Source organism: Paroedura picta, chromosome 7 (genome assembly GCF_049243985.1).
Source record: "Paroedura picta isolate Pp20150507F chromosome 7, Ppicta_v3.0, whole genome shotgun sequence".
Taxonomy (NCBI): Eukaryota; Metazoa; Chordata; class Lepidosauria; order Squamata; family Gekkonidae; genus Paroedura; species Paroedura picta.
In genome coordinates, this window is record NC_135375.1 from 87,094,198 (window position 1) to 87,116,208 (window position 22,011).

Here is a 22,011-nt window from a genome sequence, read left to right on the forward strand (position 1 = left end):
TTTGGACTGGCTCAACAGTGAAGTTAAAAAACTTCAGCAGGGGTAAGATGGGGTAGGGGCTTTCAGTTTGCTTGGGAACCTGTGGTCTGCCCATTCTCTATGAGGAACAGTATACCTTAGAAGGGGTAGGTGGTAGTTTTGGCACTCAAAAGCCTGTGTACCCCCCACTGAAATTTCGTATTGAAGTCTCCATGTCCATGAACTACAATTCCCATGAGGCCCTGCCAGCAGCATGTGTTAGAGTGGCAGTCAGGTGACATTGCAGCACAACAGAGGAAGTTCCCCCTCCCACTTGAAAGAGTTACTGTCATAACTGTTTCTAATGCATAATCACTGCAAAAACAAACAAACAAACCAACGCAGTATCAGAGTACATGCACAAATGGGAATGTTTTTAAAAATGACAATTTAAAAGAGTCGGCGAAAAGACTGCGGTAATAACCAGTACATGCATTGCTTCCCCAAATGCCATGGGCTCTTGCAGTTTTTTTCTGCCACAGACTAATACAGAGCTCTAGAACTCAAATGATCCAGAACTCTTTTCATTGTGTTATGGTGGGGTTAAGGGTACTATTAGTATTTTCCTCCTCAGGCAGCAAAATATGTTGGGCAGCACCTAGATTTGCCATATGTATATTTAATACCACTGAGTGGTTATGGAAATATTTTATTATCTTTTAAAAACCTGATTAAACACGTGGTGGAAAATCATCAGGAATGATGAGCTGAAGGACAGCTTCATCATGTCCTTTCCTCTAGCTCATTGCTGGTGATTTTGATAAATGCTCCTGCTCGGTCAGCGTTTTTGCAACAAAATTGTCTTCCTAAAAGCCTCCTATCATGCAGTGCTCTTGCAGGAGAAACATAACTCCTATGTCTAATTCTTACTTAAGGGCCTTCAGAGACAAGAGTTACTTTTTGGGGGCTCTCAGGTAAGATTGTGAGTTTTTGCAGCTGGATTTTTCTATGCAGAACAGCAAAATCTACTTCTATAGTGCATTGAAAGTGCATTATGTAATGTGTGCAGAATGGGCTCTAATCTCCAGACAACAGAGATCAGGTCCCCTGGAGAAAATACTGCTTTGGAGGGTGGACTCTATGCCATTATACCCTTCCCAAACTCTGCCCTTCCCAAGAGCCACATTCAAATCTCCAGGAATTTCACAAGTTGGAATTGGCATCTGTACTCTCAGGCTGCCAAAGTTCAACTACACATTACAATTTCCTTCCATGTCTATTTTCCATGGTGGGGCACCACACTTCAGACTCAGTCTTAAAGAACACTGAGGACCAAACTAGAATTACGGCAAATGTCCATCTACCACCCAAAACAATTACCACGCATCTCATTCCCTCTTAAGGTTGCCAAGTCCATCAGACCAGCAAGCAGGAGATCGGGGAATCTTTTCTGGAATGGAGAGGGAAGAAGCTTGAGAAAAAATGTGTTTCTATATCTCCCAAAGTTGATGCAGGGATATTGGTGATGTCAGGGGCATTGTTCTGGTTTTTGGCCAATACTGTATGATAGAATTAGCTTCTTACCATAGAGTTTTGCCCAACTACCAGAGCATCCCCCCCCAACATCACCAAGGTCCCTATGCCACTTCTGGGTGATGTAGGCATCTTCACTGTTTATTTGTTTTTTTTGGGGGGAGGGGGTTCTCCTTGGTTCCTTAAACCCCAGACTTGGGGGGGGAAAGGTGCCAAACCAAGGGATTCCCAATCCCCAGCTGGGAACTGGCGACCCTGTTCTGTTTCCTGCAGATTGGGAGGGAAAAACAACCCTGAAAAATGTCCCAGCCCTCCAGTCCTGCCCTGAAAAGAGTGATGGAGAGGCAGACTGCTCACCCAGCAGGCCACGGACTGCTCTTCCGCCACTGGGGTGGTCTGACCCACATGAGGTGGAACATCAGCCCACCAGGAAAAGTCCATGTCAGCTAGTCCATCCCAGCTGTTCTCACAATATACTGTTGAAATCACTTTGTGTTTGTGGTAGTGCATGTTCATCTGCTCCCCACACCTATCCATACTGTGGTTTGTAAATGTAGAATCTTGAGGTATAACAACAAAGGTAGCTTCCACTAGACTGTTCCAAGAGAGTGACGAAACGTAACCAGCAGCAGTCACCTTTACCTTAGTATTTACATTTCCTTATGGTCCTGAATGAAGGCAACTGCTTACTCCATGACTGAATCTCATAGAAAATGGGTTGCAGGGAAATTAAGAAGAGTTGATTCTTATATGCTACTTTTCTCTACCCGAAGGAGTCTCAGAGCGGCTTACATTTGCCTTCTACAATTCCTCTCCCCACAACAGTCACCCTCTAAGATGTGTGAGGCTGAGAGAGCCCTAGTATCACTACTCGGTCAGAATAGTTTTATCAGTGCTGTGGCGAGCCCCAGGTCACCCAGCTGGCTGCATGTGGGGGAGTGGGGAATCAAACCCAGCTCACCAGATTAGAAGTCCGAACTCCTAACCACTACACCAAAATGGCTTTCAAAGTTCAAAGAAGGACAGAACTGTAGTTTTAATAGTTTTGTTGAAGAGGGAAGTTAAGCAGGTACAATTAGATGTTATAATTGTACAGAAATATAATAATAAATAAATAAAAGGGTAAAGGAAGATGTAGTTCCCGCTTCTACAAATTATGCCTGTCCTCCTTTGTGTCTAAATAACCTACCTAGCAGAATTCTAGGTGACTTTTCCTTGATGAAGTAGAACTGAAGTCTAAGAATAAACAGTTCAAACCCCAAATCACTCCCCAGCTCTGTCTGTAAGGAAATGAATAAAAATATTAACAATGAATTGAGAAAAAAATTGGCCTACAAACTAGCCATCCAATTTTTTCTAATTTCTATCCTTTAAAGGCAGCAATTTTCTTAGACCAGCACCAACCTCCTCCTTTTAAAAAGAAAACCGTAAAACCAGCCCCAAGCACAAAAAGAATGAAACAATCTAAACTAATATATATTTCTATTTTTAACATCCTGTGAAAATCTGTTAAAATATTCAACCTTCCTCCAGCCTGTGGTCCCAAGCAATTTTTCTGTGACAACTTTTCTTTAGCCAGTGTTTTATCCCCCAGAGAAACTGCAGTGACCTTTAAAGTTAATGGCAACTTTGTAGGAGCGAAAACACGGAGAGCAAAATCTCTGCTATTAAGATGTGAGTACTGAAGGGTCAAAGTATTATCAATTATATCCTTCTGGACCATGGCAAAATAAACACATACAAAACCACACACAACACACAGATTGAAATGTTTATGTGTGTGTGTGTGTGGGGGGGGGTGTGCCTGCACATATTCAATGACTTGCCAAGATCTCTCCGTGGGCTAACTCAGTGATCTCCAAAATAGTGCCAAAGGGTGGCATGGTTCTTGTCAATGTGTTCTTAGTATTCATTTCCTTCTTCCGCCAAAGTGAATACTCCATCTGGGCTTTCCTGTGCCTCATTGACAAATAGGACCTTCCTGGCCACTGGCGGGGGATGGGGGTGTAGGGCTGCCAGTGTTTGGGAAACACCTGTAGATTTGGGGATGGAGCCTGGGGAGTATGAGGGGTGCAATGCCACTGAGTGGGATGCAATGCCACTGAGTCCACCTTCAAAAGCATCCAATTTCTCCCTGGGAACTGATCTCTGTAGTCTGGAGATGAGCTGTAATTCCGGGGGTTCCCCAGGTCTCACCTGGAGGGTGGCATCCCTACTGGCACAGGAAGTACTTCACCAGAGACCAGGAAGCATCACTTTTGTCTTCTGAGAGGATCCTTTCAGAAATTGTTGCCTCTTCCTTTGTTCTCAATTCCAACACCCGCTAACCACTGGGTGGTTTGGGAAATTCGATCCTCTCCTAGTCAAACTGCAGATCAACATGGGACCACAACCAGCCAGAAACACCAGGCCAATGCTGCCGTCTTTGTTTAATATAACATCTTAACAATAACAGCACAAAAAGCCTAGACTGTGGACAAACAATAATAATGATATGGCAAGTTCAACTAATCCTGTAGCTTCAAAATTCAATACAATGAATGAACTGACTTGAGGATGCAAAAATGGCATGAGGGCTTTGAAAAGCCCTTAGGCCAGGGGCAGTCAAACTGCAGCCCTCCAGATGTCCATGGACTACAATTCCCAGGAGCCCCCTGCCAGCGAATGCTGGCAGGGGGCTCCTGGGAATTGTAGTCCATGGACATCTGGAGGGCCGCAGTTTGACTACCCCTGCCTTAGGCTAACAGCAAACACCCTCCCACCTTAATCGAAATGCCCTCCCAGACAGCTGCATCTTGTACAGTCTTCGGGGCAACCACAGCATGGGAGCCTTGCCAAGTATGCTATTTCATCAAGCATGGGCTACTCCTGAGCATGCTCAAGTACAGGCAGATATCCTTTCCACCTGCTCACCCGATGGTATGCTTAGAAGCCCTCTCTTAGACTAACAGGGCTAACAGACTAGTCCTGCAGATAGGCTGTGATCCCGTGAATGAAGAGGCAAGCCACTCTGCAATCCAACAACCGCTTGCCACTTTGGTAGTGGATTCTGCCACTCTAAAAGCAACAAACACAACTCCTGCCAACAACTCCTTTAGATCCTCGCCAGCAGTGCAAATAAAGTACAAGACAAAAGCTTGTCTAATTATTTTTGTTCCTTTGTTTCTGATAGCAACACTATACACAAGGGTCAGAATGCTTTCTTTCTGGGTTTTTTTTACGGGGAAGATTGCTATGCTATTCAAGCTGTGTTTACATGCTTTTGCAGTGTTTGATGTTCAGTTTTATGAGCAGAGATTATAGAATTCCATTCAGCATTTGGTACCTTGCCACCCTCTGCCTAGATCAGGGGTAGTCAAACTGCGGCCCTTCCAGATGCCCATGGACTACAATTCCCATGAGCCACTGCCAGCATTTGCTGGCAGTGGCTCATGGGAATTGTAGTCCATGGACATCTGGAGGGCCGCAGTTTTGACTACCCCTGGCCTAGATCCACAAAGAAGACTTCAGAGACTGGCTACTCTGTATCAACAGATCCCTAAGAAACCAGCAGACGTTCTACAATTAAGCGAACTGGAAACCCCTGGTGGAATCAGGCCAATTTCTGATAAGCCGGCATACCTTCCAACTGGATTCATTAGTAAAATGGGTATTAAATAATAAATGTTTCGGTGTTCATACCCCCCCTCCAGTCATTAAAGTGTGGTTCTAATGTTCAAAGTGACTGTTAAAACAGCATTATGGGATTTCACTGCTGTTGCTTATTAAGCATTTCCATGTCCCCCAGACATCTCCCAGATATAGAATTGCTTGGGGCAGTTTTGTAGTTGTCTTAGGTCTTCTTTGACTATTATTTTTGGCAAAGAAAAAACTGTGCACGGCAGGCTGGATTCAGAACTGTAGTGCAATCCTATGCAGAGATGCTCGAGTCCAAGCTGATTTAATTTAGTGAACTTGGACTGGAGTAACTGTACATAAGATTGCATTGGTAGGATTTGGGAACTTTTTAGACAGTTTATGTTGGAGGGGGGGAATCATTTCATATCCCCATTTTCATCCTAGTCCTTGGTTAGGAGGAGGGTCTTTTATTCTGGCTGCCCCCATGTATAGGGTGTTTTTGACTTTCTACTCCTTGCTGTTCCTGCATAAAAATCCCTGTTTTGCTTTTCTCCATTGCACAAATCAAACCTGGGCTTTCTTTTTTCTCAATCCAAATTCCACGTTTTGACTTAATTTCTTTGTGTCAAGCAATCAGCATTATTCATATTGGTACAAATAAATACACATGGAAATTATCAACGTGTGTACACAACACAAACGAATCTATGAAACCAATAGCAAAAATCTTTAACAAGACAAAAATTAAACATAGAAATAAAACAGAACACTTGTTCATTCCCTCAAATGTTATTCCTTCTGGCATATGCTTAGAACCTTACTTTAAAAAATTCTCCTTCTGTACACTTTCCCCTCTTCTGATCTTATCCTTCCTTCTGTATCCTGTCTTTAGAATGAACTGCTGCCATTCAGATATTTACTCTGAAAGGGCAAAAAATGTTCAGAGACTTCCAAACCTGAACAGTAGCAGGGGGAGGGGATGCTACACATCTAGGTGATCATCCCTTTCAAGGTACCACAGTAACACCTGGTTGGTGGTGCCATGGAGAGGCTCTGTGGCAGGCCAGGCACAACCATGGTGACAGGTGACCTCCTGTGAGAAGAGGGACCCTTGTGAGTGACTGGAAATAGCCAGTGGAGTCAGCCATGTTGCCGTCAAAAGGCCCCGTGAGGAGCCAGCAAAGATATCTGCCTAGGGTATGAAGGAGAAGACCAGGCTAGAGCAGTGACTCATGCAGACATACAACTTTCAGCCTTTTCTGCAGGTAGAAACTTTGCGCTCACAGGAACCCTCCTGTACTTAATTAATGACCAGCTCTCAACATGTCTACCTCTCAAAATGTTGCCCTTCCAGACAGAGTACATCACACAATATCTAATTTATGGAATTTGTGAATCCAAGACACAGTGATGACCTGTACATGAGTTGACTCTAAAGAGGGACTTAGGTAAATTCTCTGTTAATAAGTCTATCAAAAGCGAATAACAATTATGACTAAAAAGAACCTCTGCATTAAGGAAAAAGAGTGGAAGCAGTTTCTTGCTCATACTTCCAAGCTTCTTGAAAGCATCTGAACCAGCTTACTAGACCTTTTGCCATGAAGTTCACATCTGACCTTGATCCAGTTACCCTTTCAATCTTACCTCTTTCACATGACTCTTGTAAGGATAAAATGAAGATACACCATTCACTTTGCCCTGAGGCCACTGGAAAAAAGGAAGGGATAAATTAAAATGAGGCAGGGATTAGGTTAGAATAAGTCTAGATCTGGCTGTCCAGCATAAGAGGGATCCTTGGTATGGTCCAGTAATGGTCTTCTTTGGAAACTTCAGCAACTACATAGCCTCCAGTGAGACCCGCATAATTGCAGGGTCCCAGAGGTTGCCCCATTTTCTTCTCTCTGGAGCCTTCCAAGCCAGGAGAGACAATAGAATCCAGGTTCTCCTGAACCACCTGCATTTCAAGCTAAGCAAAAGGGGAGACAAATATTTTTATTTCCTGAAACGGTTAAAAAAAGAACTTTAGCTGTTGCTTGTAGCAAAAGGCAATGACTTTAATGCAGATGGACGTATCCCTTTTAAGTTTTTTATTCTAAGAAAATCGCAATAATCAGGCATTCAGGAGGCAGGATCTTATTAGAACGTACAAGCCATCACAGTCAGCCATTCTCTTAATGGCTCTGCAATTTGTTTATTGCTGCTGAAGACCTTGAAGCAACTATCCAAGCAATAATCCAGCACATACTTAGAGCCAAACACAGCAAGAGGGAGAAAAAGTTCTGGGAAATAACCTATGCAAGATGCCGACACTCCACGACTGCTCTGTAATGACAGATGTCAGGATGACTCCTACTGTATATTTCATTTATATGACAAAGTGGAGTTTGCAGGAAATCTTAAATATTTAAAAGAAAATCAGGGACTGATGCTCCTGTTACAGTTTGGGCTTGAGTCTGCAGCAATAATGCTTTGTATCCACAGAGATGCATACATGAGGCTGCAGAAGTGGATCTCCGTAGTTGTAGTCACCCTTCTAGTCATTGGGATAGGTGAAAAGGTGAGGGTATAGGATAATTTGCAACGATGGGGAAAGGGATGGATATCAGCTATCCTCATAATGGAGAAGAACCCACGTGTAAACATATTCTGAGTCAGAATCAGAGTACCTTTATTGACATAAAATGAGCAAAGCATAAAACTAGAACTTAACAATTGCAGTTACAGAATCCATAGTGGAAAGATTTTTATTTAAGATTGCCAACAAAGACTTAGCTACTTGTACAATTATTGCTGTACACATATTCATGCACACAGACATTCAGGTAGGTCACTATTGCTACATTATGTTCCCCAAAGAATGTTACATTCTAGCAAACAAATTATGCTTAGGATCCCTGGTCCCAAGGCAGTAGACGTGGCCTCAACCAGGCCAGCCTGGTGGAACACTCTGCTAAATAAGACCTTAAACAGCTTCGCAGGGCCTACAAAACAAAGCTGTTCCACCAGGCCAATGGCTGAGGCCTAGAAACAGCTTTATAGTCCCTGTCTACAACCTATCCAACTAAATGATTACTTGAATTAATTGATTATTCCTCTCCCCCCACCCTTTCCCCCTGTCATTCAGGGATGGAGGTGGTTGAAAATTGGTTTAACTATTTTATGTTTAATTCTCAATTTTAAAATCTAATACTTAATCTTTATATAATTTAATCCTTCTGTAAGGGGCCCTAAACTTCGGGGAAGGGCGGGGTATAAATGAAAAAATAAATTGAGAAAACAGAGAATGAGCTACTGCAGATAGAGAATTCATATCACCCGGTATATTCTGTACACTTCTATTTTCCAAGTGGAGACTCATTCCAGAGGTACCATGACCACATAGATTAATTTTACAAAATTAATTTTACAAATGTTTACAAATGTATACAATGTGTGCGGAGCAGCAGGCAGACACATTCCTCCCCTCCAAAGCTGAAGCAAGATTTGGTAGAAGAATCCCAGTTAATAGCTCCATTGCTGTCTTAGGATGGTGAAGGGAACTTCCCATGGAATGACCATAAAGCATCCCCTTGAAGAACACCCATGTAAGAACATACAAATATACCAGCTGGATCAGACCAATGGTCCATCACACACCATACTGCACACAGCGGTCAACCAGATGCCCTATCACACAGGAGACTGGGACCAAGGTTTTCCCTTGACCATGCCTTTCTTGCTTGCTTCTACTTCAGGAAAAGGACAACAGAAAGGGAGTGGCATCGGAACTAAGTGACCTGGAGTATACTCTGGCCAAGAAAATTGCCTATGCCTCTCCTTTCCCCACTGGTAAGAACTTGCTAGTGACTCAATGCAAGTTCATGCACTTCCTGGGAGATTTGTCAGATTGTGCCACAAACCAGTGAAACCATCAGGGCACCCGAGACACATTCATTATCGTAGAGTCAATCACATCTATTTGCTGTGGGGTCAATCAGCATAATCTCTCAGCAGCCCCATTACAGGCCATTATAGTTGCATGAAATATATCAGCAATGAGTTGCAACAGCAATATCTTGGCTAGTAGCCATTAATCGTTACAGGAATGTGCAAGATGCCAATCACACACACACATGCACAACCAGGAAAGACATGGAGAGTATTATGATGTTCTTTTCCTTGTATGCAGAGAATAGTCCTTTCCCCTGGGTGATTATGTACATGTGTTGTGCACTCCATTTTCAGAAACAGCAGAATTAAGAATGGTCTGTTTGTTATAATTCTATTTCTTATGAGGTTTTAGAAACAGGAAGCCCATGATGAGTCGGATGAAATTATGTAGGATGGACTCAGCGTGATATACGCCGCTGCACCTTTCATCTCATCCCTTTCTTAGCACAGTCATTCATGCACCATGTGCCAATGCATACCAGTGAGCCACAGGAAAATTACTAGTGCAGTTTTTTTAATGGATTTCTAAGGGCCTTTTCGCACAGGGATCTTTGTTGCAAATTGTTTGCGGAATGAAAAATCGCTATTTAAAATAGTGGAATTCGTCGTTATGCATACCTGCCTTTGTAGTGGAATCAGTTGCGTTTTTTAGCGTTTCCCACAGGCTTCCGGTCTCGGCAGAAATCGCTAGAAAGGAAGCGCTATTGCCAAGCTCGTCCCGCCCCTGGCCGTCAAGCAGCCAATGGGCAGCCGTTAGCATGCTCCCAAACAGCCCCTTTCCCTTTAAGAAAGGTTTTAAAAAAAAAAAACGACCCATAGCAACGAATCTAGGTAGATTCGTTGCTACGGAGAGACCCATCCAGCTGCCTAATGTGAGCTGTCGCTTGATTGTATGATCGTTTGCACGCTGCCTCGAGTGATTAAAAAAAAATCCCCCCCCCCTCTCACGGGCCCGATTTTCGGCTGAATTTATTTGTAAAAAATAAAGGGACTTTATTTCAGCAAACGGGCTTTTCAGTGGTTTGTGCTTAGTGACTAAAGGTGAAGGACTGAAGCCAGGGAAGCCTCTAAACAGAAAGAGGCTCGCCGGTGCGTTTATCCCCGCTCGCTCGGAGAAAAAAAAATGGCGATCGCTTCGCCGGAAGTTTGGAGGAGAGAGCCAGGGGGAGGGACTTTGAAGAACCAGCAACAATGGTAACGCACAGGTCTTTAGCGCTACTGTTGCAGATTGGTTGCAGGAGTGTATCGCTATCCGAAGGGTGAATCCACTTTTCTGGATTCCCCTGAAAGCGCCACAACGAAGCGCTTTTTGCTGATTGGTTTCAGGATTGTTGCAGATTGTCTACGACGTCGTGGGTTATGGCAAATTAGTAGCGTTTCCAAATAGCAACCATTGTGCTACTTTGAAGCCGTGCGAAATGGCTCTAAGTGTCCACCCACTGTATCTCTCTATGGTAATGTCACAACTGAGACGATAATTTAGATCAGAGGTAGTCAAAGGGCGGCCCACCAGATGTCCTTGGAAGACAATTCCCATGAGTCCCTGCCATCAAACGTTGGCAGGGGCTCATGGGAATTGTATTCCATGGACATCTGGAGGGCCGCAGTTTGACTCCCCCTGATTTAGATGTTGCTAGCTTGGTTTGTGGCCTAACTGCCTACAAGCCATCCACCTGGTGGGCATAATCAGCATGGGCATAAGTCATGCCCATGGTAGAGCACATGTCAGCACTGTCACTTCCATGAAGGGCATCACTTTGAATATGCTGCCTACTCCTCTGCGAGGGTGTGCAGAAATAACATCTGAGGGCCAAAGTACACATAAAGCTGCTCTATAGTGAGTCAGACCTTTGGTCTATCAAGCTCGGTATTGTCTGCTCTGATCTCAAGATGAGGTTCTCACCTGCCCTATGACCTGGGCCATTTAACTGCAGACACTGGGGCTTGACTCTGAGACCTCCTGCATGAAAGCAGATGTGCTACCACTGAGCCACATCCAGTTGCAGAGATATGTGTTGATTCAGGTTCACACAAGAGGGAGAGACATAAAAATCACTATTAAATCCGTGGGTTTAGTAAAGACATGGACAATTCAGCTCCGAACAACCAACTCTTTAATCAGCACAAGAACACTGAACAACAGGCAAAACCAGGGAACTTACATGTTTGTGGCTCCCACCAAGAGATGCAATTGGTCCTTTACGGAGGCCCCTGATAGGTCCATTACACCAGGGGTAGTCAACCTGTGGTCCTCCAAATGTCCATGGACTACAATTCCCACGAGCCCCTGCCAGCATTTGCTATGGGAATTGTAGTCCATGGACATCTGGAGGACCACAGGTTGACTACCCCTGCATTACACTGTCCAATGAGTGATTACGAAGGGAGACTTGGTAAATCCCATTCAAGAGTCCAGAATCTCAATCTCTTGCTCCGAGCTCCCTGCCTCAGATTGACCATATACACAACAATCATGGCGTGGATGGGTGGGACAAAAGACATGAATTTGCCTCCTTGCCTGTTTTTTTCTCCCTTTGACTGCTGTGCCACCATGGGTTCTTTTCTTGGTGGGGCTCCAAAGCCAAAGATAAGCCCAGTAGAAGAGGAATCAAGGCAGACTACAGCAGTGCCAGGGTGAAATGTGCAGACTGAGGAGGGCTCATCAACTCCTAGTTCCTCCTGGCTCAAGACGGGCTTCCAGACACGCACAGGCACACAGAGCACTTTACACATGTTCTGCAGGGCTGGAGTTGGAGCTGCCGCCGTCCCATCTGCTTTGACCCTGAGGCTGCCCTAAAAAAGGAGGCTGGACTCCACATGCCCGCATACATCGACTCCTTTCCCCTCCAGCTTGTGAAGGGAGAACATTCGACATCGTGTATAATGCATATTAGGGGCGATCAATAATTCAGATCTCCTGTTTTCTTTGTTGTCTCCCTCGAAGTGAGTCACCCCAGGAGCTGGGTACGGTGAGGCTTCTCGTTCCATTAGCGACCTTGAAAGAGGGGAAGCCAGCAGGGGGAAAGTCACAGAGCTTTGCAAAAGTAAGTCTGTGGGTTGCTCTTAGGCAATAACAACGCTGCCACTGAAACGAAGGAGAAATCACTTGGCAGCCTGAAAATGACCTTGACACTAAAAGAGAAGAACAAAATACAGGGAGGGGAGATTCCAGAGGTGGCAAGACAGAGGTGTAGTGGTTAGGAGTGTGGACTTCTAATCTATCATGCCAGGTTCGATTCTGCGCTCCCCCACATGCAGCCGGCTGCATGACCTTGGGCTCGCCACGGCACTGATAACGCTGTTCTGACTGAGAAGTAACATCAGGGCTCTCTCAGTCTCACCCACCTCACAGGGTGTCTGTTGTGGGGAGGAAAGGGAAGACGACGGTAAGCTGCTTTGAAACTCCTTCAGGTAGAGAAAAGAGGCATATAAGAACCAACTTCTTCTGAGCTCAGTCTCCAGTAAATACCCCACTTCTCAACCCCCCCCCCCCACTCTCAGAGCCTAGCTGGCGAAATATCCATTAAGATGGATTGAGTGTGCATTTGAATATAATTTGGTGGGCAAAATTTAAGCAACCTTTTCCTGACCACTGATCCTTATTCATTTGCTCCATAAATACCATTGGGGGGGAGGGATATAGGATTCCCAAACTCTAAATCTTAGAACAATGAACAGTCTCTGGAAATGTCTTTTGTGGGCCCTGCACAGTCTGTTCTTCACGACAGAACAAAGTGACGCAATCTAGGGCAGGGGTCCCCAACAGGGTGCACCTGGGTACCGTGCTGCCCCCCAACACCTTTCCTGGTGCCCAGCAAGTGTTTGTTAAAAGTGGCTGGGGCTTTTGCCCTGCAAGGCTTCTGGCTGGGTACGGGATACTGGATGGCTGTGCAGATTTTTTAAAGACATTGCTTCAGCAGCAGCTGCCTCTGGAGCACAAGAATCTTCACGATGTGACCAAAAGCAACAGCCGTTGGGTAGCTGGTTCCGCCTCCCAAGGCAGCCATTTTGTGGCCACATCTAACATGCTGCGTCAGACACCCCAAAGTGACCGCAGGCTCAAAAAGGTTGGGACCTCTGATCTACAGAGAGTACATGACTCAGCAGACAATACTGAGTGGCATTTTCCAGCCGAAAGAGGTAGCAAATATTTCTGCTGAAAAGGGTAGTTTAGATAGGTGCACAGCATTTCCCCCTTCCCCCTCTTTTGCCAATCATTGCATGGTTCCCATAGTTTTGGCAGACCTTTCAGAATCCTATATAAGCAGAAGTTGTTCCTGGCATCATGACAGTTTGCCAACTTTGGCAGTGGATGTTTTGCTTAGACTCACTTGGTAAACTTCCAAGAGCTTATTGTGTTATGTTGTTAGCTGCCCCGAGCCCCATTCTGGGGCAGGAGTGGGATTTTAAAAAAATCTAATAAAATAAATAGATAACACTGAAAATTTTGTTGGCCTCTGAGATGCTACTCGACTTAAGTTCAGCTGTGGAATTCTGGAATAATTTCCTTGTCACGTTGATATCTCTGGTATGTACACATGGACCTTGGTGCTCTTGGCCCTCAAAACCTTTAAAGCCCTGAAGGGTCTGGGCCTGGTGTATCTATGGGGCCATCTTTTCCCTTATGTTCTCCCAAGAGCACTAAGATCTGCAGAGCAGCATCTTCTCAAGATCCCCGGCCCAATGGAGGCGAGATTGGCCTTGACAAACTAACAAAACAGGAAGAATGTGAATCCTAAACAATTCTACTCAGAGATAAGTACCATTGTATTCAATGGGAATGGTTGCCAGCCTCCAGGTGTTGGCTGGACTCTCCCTTTCGGCCCTGGCCCCAGCCTGGTGGAATGCACCTCCAAGGGAGATCAGGGGCCTGTGGGACCTTAATCAGTTCTGCAGAGCCTGTAAGATGGACCTATTCCACCAGGCTTATGATTGGGGCCTATAATAATAACAAGCACCAATCAAGGCTAATCTTGGTAGCTAACTGTAGGTGATGTTTTTATGCAATGTTGTTACCCACTCTGAGCACAACTGGAAGGGCAGGTTAAAATACAATTTTATTATCATTATAAAGTGGGGAGGGGAAGAGGGGAGGTAAACAGACAACACACATATACTTGGGTAGAAAAGGCCACAATATTATTGGCTATGCTGACAGAGCCTTGGCACAGCACAGGGTGGGGGATCCAGTCATCGGACAACCTATCTGTCGGCCCCTGAGCTGGGCTTGCCCTATACAAGCCCTCACACTAATATCCCTTAAGGGGGATCCCCAAAAAAGGGGGAAATGGGCATGTAGTCTGTGTGTCTCCTCCAGAAATGGATCCTGCCCAGTCCTGGTGCCACCAGAATGCAGCTGACATGTCAAACAACAAAGGAGAAAGCTGATGCAACACTGCACCATAGAAAAGCAGCAAACTTACAAACACCACAGGCAGAGGAAGGGGTGGGCATGGAAAAGCCAGAGGCTGACTGCAGCCAGGAGCACAGCATAGCCTCTTTTACTTTGGACAGGCAGACCAGTGGGAAGACTACCTTCACCTGGCCCACTTGATGAAGCCCCACCTGCAACTACGCCAAGACATCTCCTGCCAGGCCAGTTTGGGAAGTGAGGTTTTGAGGCCCTCAAGAAGGCCCAGGCAGCAGAGGCCCCACACCAAACCTTGCCTGCCTACCATAGAAGAGGTTAGTTTTTATACCCCGCTTTTCATATCCTGAAAGAGTCTCAAAGCAGCTTAAAATTGCTTTCCCCTCCTCTCCCTGCAACAGATATCCTGTGAGGTCTGGGAAGCTGAGAGAGCTCTGACAGGACTGCTCGGTCGGAACCATATTATCAGGGCTGTGACAAGCCCAAGGTCACCCAGCTGGCTGCATGTGGAGGAGAAGGGAATCAAACCTGGCTCATCAGTTCAGAAGCTGCCACTACCACCCTGGGTTCTTAACCACAATACCCTTGAGGGCCTGCAAGGAGGGTCCTGGGTACGTCTGAAGTCATTATTTCAGTTCAGAGGCTGAAAGCTCTGGGGGTGACCTTGTCAAAGTGCAAAAGGCTGAATATCATTCCACTCCAGCCTCTCGCAGAAATCTACAAACTGTACCTCATTTAAAAAGGTTGAAAGGGAACTAGAACCTATTTTATTGTACCTGCAGCAACAGTACCTATTAACTATTCATTCTGCACCACAGGGAGAACAAAACATCACCCTGGTGATATAGTGTGGCTTTTGCTACTCAAAGAATATTAAAAGAAGCAGAAGATGGCTTTTTATTATACGTGTGCACATGCCGAATCTGGCAAATAATCCCCAGCAAAGGGAATCAATTTTCTTAATTGTTTATGAAGGCGTTAATGGAAATTTAAGGACTGTGTAATGAATAATATCCTCACAGTTTCACTTCCAAGTTGCTGAAAGGAAACCAAGGCAGAGAAAGGGCATGTGGCTAAATTGCAATACAAACATATCTGGATCACCATGGGCCAAATGCAGTGCAATTAGGGCCATCCCAATGCAGGGTCCTTTGACATTTTCAGCTTTTCTTCTGCACAGCTATGAACAAAAGGGATTCATGACAGTTATGGACACATATAGACATGGATTAATTGGTGATAAATGTTGCAATGACTAAGAACACATTCCTGGCATTATGCCTCATCGATAGGGTTGGTAGATCTTGGCTGAAATGTACCTGGAGATTTTGTGGGTAGATCCTGAAATAGGTGGGGTTTGAGGAGGGGAGGGACTTCAGTGGGGTCTAATAGCAGAGAGTCCAGCCAACACCTGGAGGCTGGCAACCATTCCCATTGAATACAATGGTACTTATCTCTGAGTAGAATTGTTTAGGATTCACATTCTTCCTGTTTTGTTAGTTTGTCCTTTTTCTGTGTTCTCAAAGCTACAGGGAAGTCAGGACGCCATGGCTTTTCAGTTTCCCAAACCCAGGTCTATTAACATTTCTTTGGACACAGGAACTCACATTTTATTATTGTTACACAACTTTAACTTCACTATCTATGGACTATTGTCCTGGAACACCCTGGCTAGACTCTTAGATCTTCTCTGAACTCCCCAGGTGACTTTAGACAAACTGTTCCCTCATACAATGACAATCCTGGATATCATGCTGGTCTGCTTATGGATTACAAGAAAACACTGAGTGTGAAGCGCCTTTGAACACCAACTGCACTATATAGATGCACTATGAAAAAATGCTTCACACCAATGAAATCTGTCATGGAGTCGTACACTGCTCTCACACAGTGTGTTATAGTGGTTAAGAGCGGCGGCTTCAAATCTGGTGAGCCAGGTTTGATTCCCTGCACTTCACATACAGCCCACTGGGTGACAACTGGCCAGTCACAGTCCTGATAGTGCTGTTCTCACAGAGCAGTCCTATCAGAGCTCTCTCAGCCTCACCTACTTCACAGAGTTTCTGTTGTGGGGAGAGGAATGGAAAGGTGTTTGTAAGTCACTTTGGGATATAAAAACCAACCTTCTTCTGGCAACTTTGTGGGTTACCTTGTACTTCATCTTGGAGAAGCTATGGAGGTAGAGACTCTCTCTGGCAGGTGCTTTGCTCTCCCTTAAAGCTTTCTGTTCTCATGCCACTGAATTCAGAAGAGCCCCTGATAGAAGTAAGTCCCAGCGCTGTGAGCTCTGCACTCAATGCTCGTTGTGCTAGATAATATAAATAGTCATCAAAACGCTCAAGAGAGCTGAACTATGGGTGAATGGTTCGCATTGTGTCTCCTCAGGCAAAGCACTCATGCTCACAGCATTAGTTAAAAATAATGAGAAATATGTTGGCAAATGGGACGGCCATTAGGCAGAAATGTAAATGATGGAAGAAGAGCAGATGCCTTGGGCAGGAGAGAGAGGCCTCAGCTTCCTCCTTGGCTGCTTAATTTAGCATTGTGTTCTTTAGAAACTGGCCACTGGAGCAGCCCACAGGTTGCCTTTATAATTGCTATTGTTTTTTTTTAAACACAAAGACTTGGAAGACTCAAAGCCCTGATAAACCCATAGGGACCCCGTTCCCTGCCCATAGGATAATGACTACAATCACTACTTAATCAAGCTCCTAGATGTGACATTTCACTTTGCATCCAGGTTCTGCAAAGGTTCTGCATCCAGGTTATGTGTATTGCCAGGAGACTTTCAGATTCAAAGCACTGAGAAACCTACAGGATCTATTTTCTCCAGTGATACTCATTATTACTGCTATTGCTACCTAATACTCAAGACCACCAAGCTCCTAGATATGATATTTCAACTTGCATCCAGGTTATGTATCTGCTTGCACATTTTCAGGAGTCTTTTACCCTAAAATACCACAGAGAATGATGGAGATGTGATTTTGTTTTTCCAGAACAAGGAAGTGGGGAGGCATGATTTCTTGTGGTATCGGCTCATCTAGCTCTGACCCCTATTCATAGGGTTTGAAGCTGTCTGCAATGACAGCAGGATGAAAATGAGACCATCTGTCTCCAATATCAATGCTTTGGCCATTCCATCTTGAACTCTCCACAAACACTATCTGCTTCTAGCCTAGCTTGAATTGCCCACACCTCCTCCAAGCCAGAATTCTATTTCTGGGTTTCTTTTTTATTTTATAAAAGAATAGAAATACAGCAGAGAGAGAGAAAGTATCCTTTACAACAGACGTTTGTGGGTTTCTCAGTGTGAAAGCCATTCCCTCACTTTATTGAGTCCTAACTTTCTCATGATATTTCTTTTGCTTACTTGGAACCAAGTTTCACAATATCCCACTCAAGCTAATCTGTGCTTCCCTTTTGCTATTGGGGACATGTTTTTATTTGATTGTGCGCAGTTCAGCAGTTCTTACCGATAACATAATTCTTTGTATTTAATAGTGACCAAATCCCATTTACTTTCCATCTTACTACCTCATTTCCCACACATCCCCATCAAAGCAACGTGTACAATAATGCATGCATGACGTAATAGAAATTCCTAGAGTTTGGGGTTCAATGTTTAAAATGACTTGCATGCATTACCATGGCTTGAATTGCCACCAGGGCTCAAAGCCCCTTCTTATTTTACTGGCTTCCCTAGCAAACTGGCTTTGAGTATAAAGGGGGAAGTGGAGAACTGGGCATGCAATCCCATGCTCATGACAGGTACAGCAGGATAAATAGGTCATAAATCAATCTACACTTCCCCATCACATGTTCATGCTGAGTTGTGGGAAAGGAACCAGGACCGAAAAGGCAACAGCCCTGGTCGAAGCCAGGCATGCTTCCATAGAGCCGGGAACGACCAGTAAGTTATCACCTGCAGAGCGTAAGGCTCTGCAGGGGGCACAGATTGACAGGCAGTCCCTCAGATATGTGGGTCCCCGACCATGAAGCACCTTAAAGGTAAAACTAAAACCTTGAACAGGATCCAGACAGCAACTGGTAACCAGTGCAGCTGCCTCAGCACCGGCTGGGTGTGGGCCTCCCATGGTGTTCCTGTGAGGACCCTAGCAGCTGCATTTTGTACCAGCCGTAGTTTCCAGATCAGGGAGAAGAGCAGGCCCATGTAGAGCGAGTTACAGAAATCAAATCTGGATTAGATTTTTATTGTGTCCCCCTCCCTCTGAAAGCTCCCTGCTTCCCGGTAGGGAAGCCCTTTCGGTCGGCCCCCTCCCATGCTAGGCTCCCTGATTCATGGCAGGGAAAGGAGCTGGGCCAGCCCCTTTCCCGGCTGCGAAGCCCTCTCCCCGTCTCCCTTCGGCGCGGGGAAAGGAGCTGAGCTGGCTCCTTTCCCCACTCCGAAGCCTCACCTGGTCGGCCCACTCACCTGGTCGGTGCGCTGACATCTGGGACGGGCCAAGGGGCCAATCAGGAGCCATGTGCTGCGCAGCTCCTGATTGCCCCACTGGCCCCGGACTGACACTCGAGTTTTTATCCTGGACTTGCCCCGCCCCTTTCTCCACCCATATGCCATCTGGGCTTAAGCCACTGTATTCTCTGCTCTCTATTTAAAAGTCTATTTAAAATAGGGGACAGAAATGAGGAGGTATACAGCATCGCCTCTGCCTAAGTCCAGTTTTGCCAGTGAATTGAAACTACAAAGCACACAGATGCTATTGGGCTCCTGCCTAGAATGTCTCTCTGGTTTTGTTACATGACATATTGGAAGAAGAACAAGAAGCGTCTGGACTCAAGAGCGTTCAGTTTCCCCATGTGAAAATGGTCTTTTCCTCTTCTGTTCTCTTCTTCCAAAGAAAGTAGGTTAAACGAACTTTTGGGTTATCCAAAGCAAGGTACTGGAAGAGCTACAGCAAGTGCCATTCGGCGTAGATGCAATTACCCAGCGCTCTGGTTTCCTGATTGGCCCCTACTCCTGCCTTCTTCCTTCTGCAGGGAACTTTCAATCTCCATTCTTTTAACACAAACTTACACTGACGCAAGTTCTGTTTCAGGGGTTACTGCCATGGGAGAACCAGCATTAGGATCCAGACACCCATACTTACCTGGCGACCTTGGATCTGTCACTCACTCTCAATCTAACCTACATCACAAGGACACTGTGGTGATGGTGGAACAGAGGAGGGAAGAATGACTTGGTAAGCTGCTTTAGGTCCCTTTAGGTCCCTAAGTGGAATGAAAAACTAGGCATAATGCAGCTTGCATTCTACTGATTGGGTTATTCTATTGGCCCCTGTCCCTATGCTTTAACAAGTGAAACTTACTACGGCCTGGAGATGAGCAGTATCCCTTGTTCATGTCTGCAAATCCAGGCAACCAGCAGAAGAGTTGAGTGCTTCATACTGCATCCATCCATCTGAAAAAGCCTCATGGTTTTGGCAGGCTACTTTTCTTAAAAGCTCAGTCAGGCTGTTTTGTTTCAGATGTGGTTGGTTGGCAACTCTGTCTGCAGAAATCAAACATTTCATTCATTTATTTATTTTACATTTATACCTGGCCCTTCCCTAGAGGCCCAGAGTGGCTTACAAGGTTTAAAATATATGACATTAATAAATAGGTTTTAAAACTCTAAAATTCATTAATTGTTTAAAATCAAACCTGTCCATTCCTCCTTCAGGCCTCCTCCTCCTTGTGGGAGTTAGATGGTCACAGAACTGAAGGGGGGGGGTGTCATAGAAATTCTTAGATAATTTGTTTGGGGTGGACTTTCAAGAAGGGAGTTGGGTTAAAACTCATGTTCACTTGCAGAGGCAATGGATGCATGTGTACTATGAGAAGAACTCAGTGTATATATAATCAGGTCTACACCATACGGGGATTGGTCATCAGTTCATGGTAACATATGAAGAGATCTTTGGGCTACTGGTCATGGTCATTTAACTGCAATGCCTCTTCAGAGTATAGGCTAGTTTCATGTTACAGACTCCCACATCTCTCAGTTGAGGTTTGGGCCTGATGTTTCACGGTTTAGTCATGCTACCTCACATCCTCATCCAAACAGAACTGAAATCTAAACACATGTAACCACCCCTTTTTCTTCCATCACTGAAATTCTTCAGCCTCAGTTGTCTGTCTGTTTGTCTGTCTATGTTACATACTCTGTCTCCCAATACAGAGAGTCTAAATTAGTATCTTCTGCTTAAGTTACTCTGTACACAGAGAGACTGCTCTGAATTAATACATTTTAAAAAGGTAATGGATGCTCTGTAAAAGGATCAGGTTAATAGTTGCAGTTCAGATCAGAGGGGGACTTGTTTAGATTTGCAACCAATTTTTCTTTTTAAAAATCAGCAAATAAAACACAGCAAATAAAGTCCACAGTGGTCTTCACATCCAGGGAGAACAGAATGGGCAAGAGTTAAAGTAAATGTCAGTGAAAGGTACTGTGGTACATCAAAAGGTGCAGGTGAGATAAGTGGAGAAGTGTGAGTGCAGGCTGGTTTCATGGGAGAAGAGTATGGAGAGAAAAAGCATGCAGGAATAAAAGAAACACATGAACAAAAAGAGGTTAGCTATACTGGACTCTTGAGCACATAATTCATGCCTCTTACCTAATTTGGTTATGTCATTTCTATGCACATGTTGATCCACTAGATGCTCCTGTTCAATCCATCTCAGCAAGGAATGCAAAAGGACCTTGGCCCATAAAGAAGAAAAGAGTTCCTACTATATACACAGATCCTGGTTAGAGACCCAACTAATCTGGGTGCCTGCTCTATCTATCAGTTGCTTAGGCTAATATTTAAACCTATCTTGTTCTGCGAGTCTTGCAAAGATACAGGTTGCGGAATCCGTTATCACCTCTCTGAGTCATCCAGTCTGCTAATATTTTCCTTCTTATTCTTACAGCAGGAAGCTATTAATTAAATCTATTTTTACCAGTTATTTGCAATGAAATTGCTCAGCGATTTTAAACTAAGTGGCTTGTTCTTGGATCGGGGAGGGGGAATGTTTCTCTAAGCAAATCTTTCCATTATCTGACTATCGTGTAGCGGTGCATATTTTGTTTCACGCAGAGGAAAGTGTCAATTTCGTACTAAGTTAATAACAGAGGTGACAAGATTCATGACACGCTGGTGCTCAGAGAACGGCATGCTGATCTGCACTGCAACTGGAGGGAGACTATCCTGGTTAATGACTGAAGCCCAATGCTGAGGCAACTGTACCGCAGCAAGTGGTTTCCACAAGATTTCCCTCCAGACACTATTTAACATCCACTTGGCACAAGGGCCGTCTGCAGAAACAGGGAAGGGAGCTGGGAGCAACTCACCTGTCGCAAGCTGGATTCCTTCCTGCGATCTGTCTTGTTAAATTTGCATGCACTGACACACACACGTTCGTTTGGGGAGCAGTTTCTGCTAGGACCACTTTTAATATTTTTAAAAAATGCAGGCACACTGAAGCATCCCCCAGACTTAAAATGTGAACGGATCGTTGTTGGGAGCAATAAGCAGGTCAGGTTGAACTACACGGGAGATCCATAGTCAAGATCACCCACATTTATTTTAAAGGCCATAGTAGCCCAAATCATGTTGGTG

At 44.8% G+C, this 22,011-nt stretch overlaps 1 long non-coding RNA gene across 1 annotated transcript in view; it reads right to left on the reverse strand.

Moving 5' to 3' along the window:
* LOC143841229 (uncharacterized) overlaps positions 1-21,066 on the reverse strand; it is a 37,973-nt gene extending 16,907 nt beyond the window's left edge. The window contains exons 1-3 of the long non-coding RNA XR_013232637.1: positions 21,025-21,066; positions 19,738-19,919; positions 6,754-6,816 (exon numbers count right to left, since the gene is read on the reverse strand). This is a non-coding gene — a long non-coding RNA (uncharacterized LOC143841229). The remainder of the gene's footprint in view (positions 1-6,753; positions 6,817-19,737; positions 19,920-21,024) is intronic.
* Between the last annotated feature and the right edge of the window lie 945 nt (positions 21,067-22,011).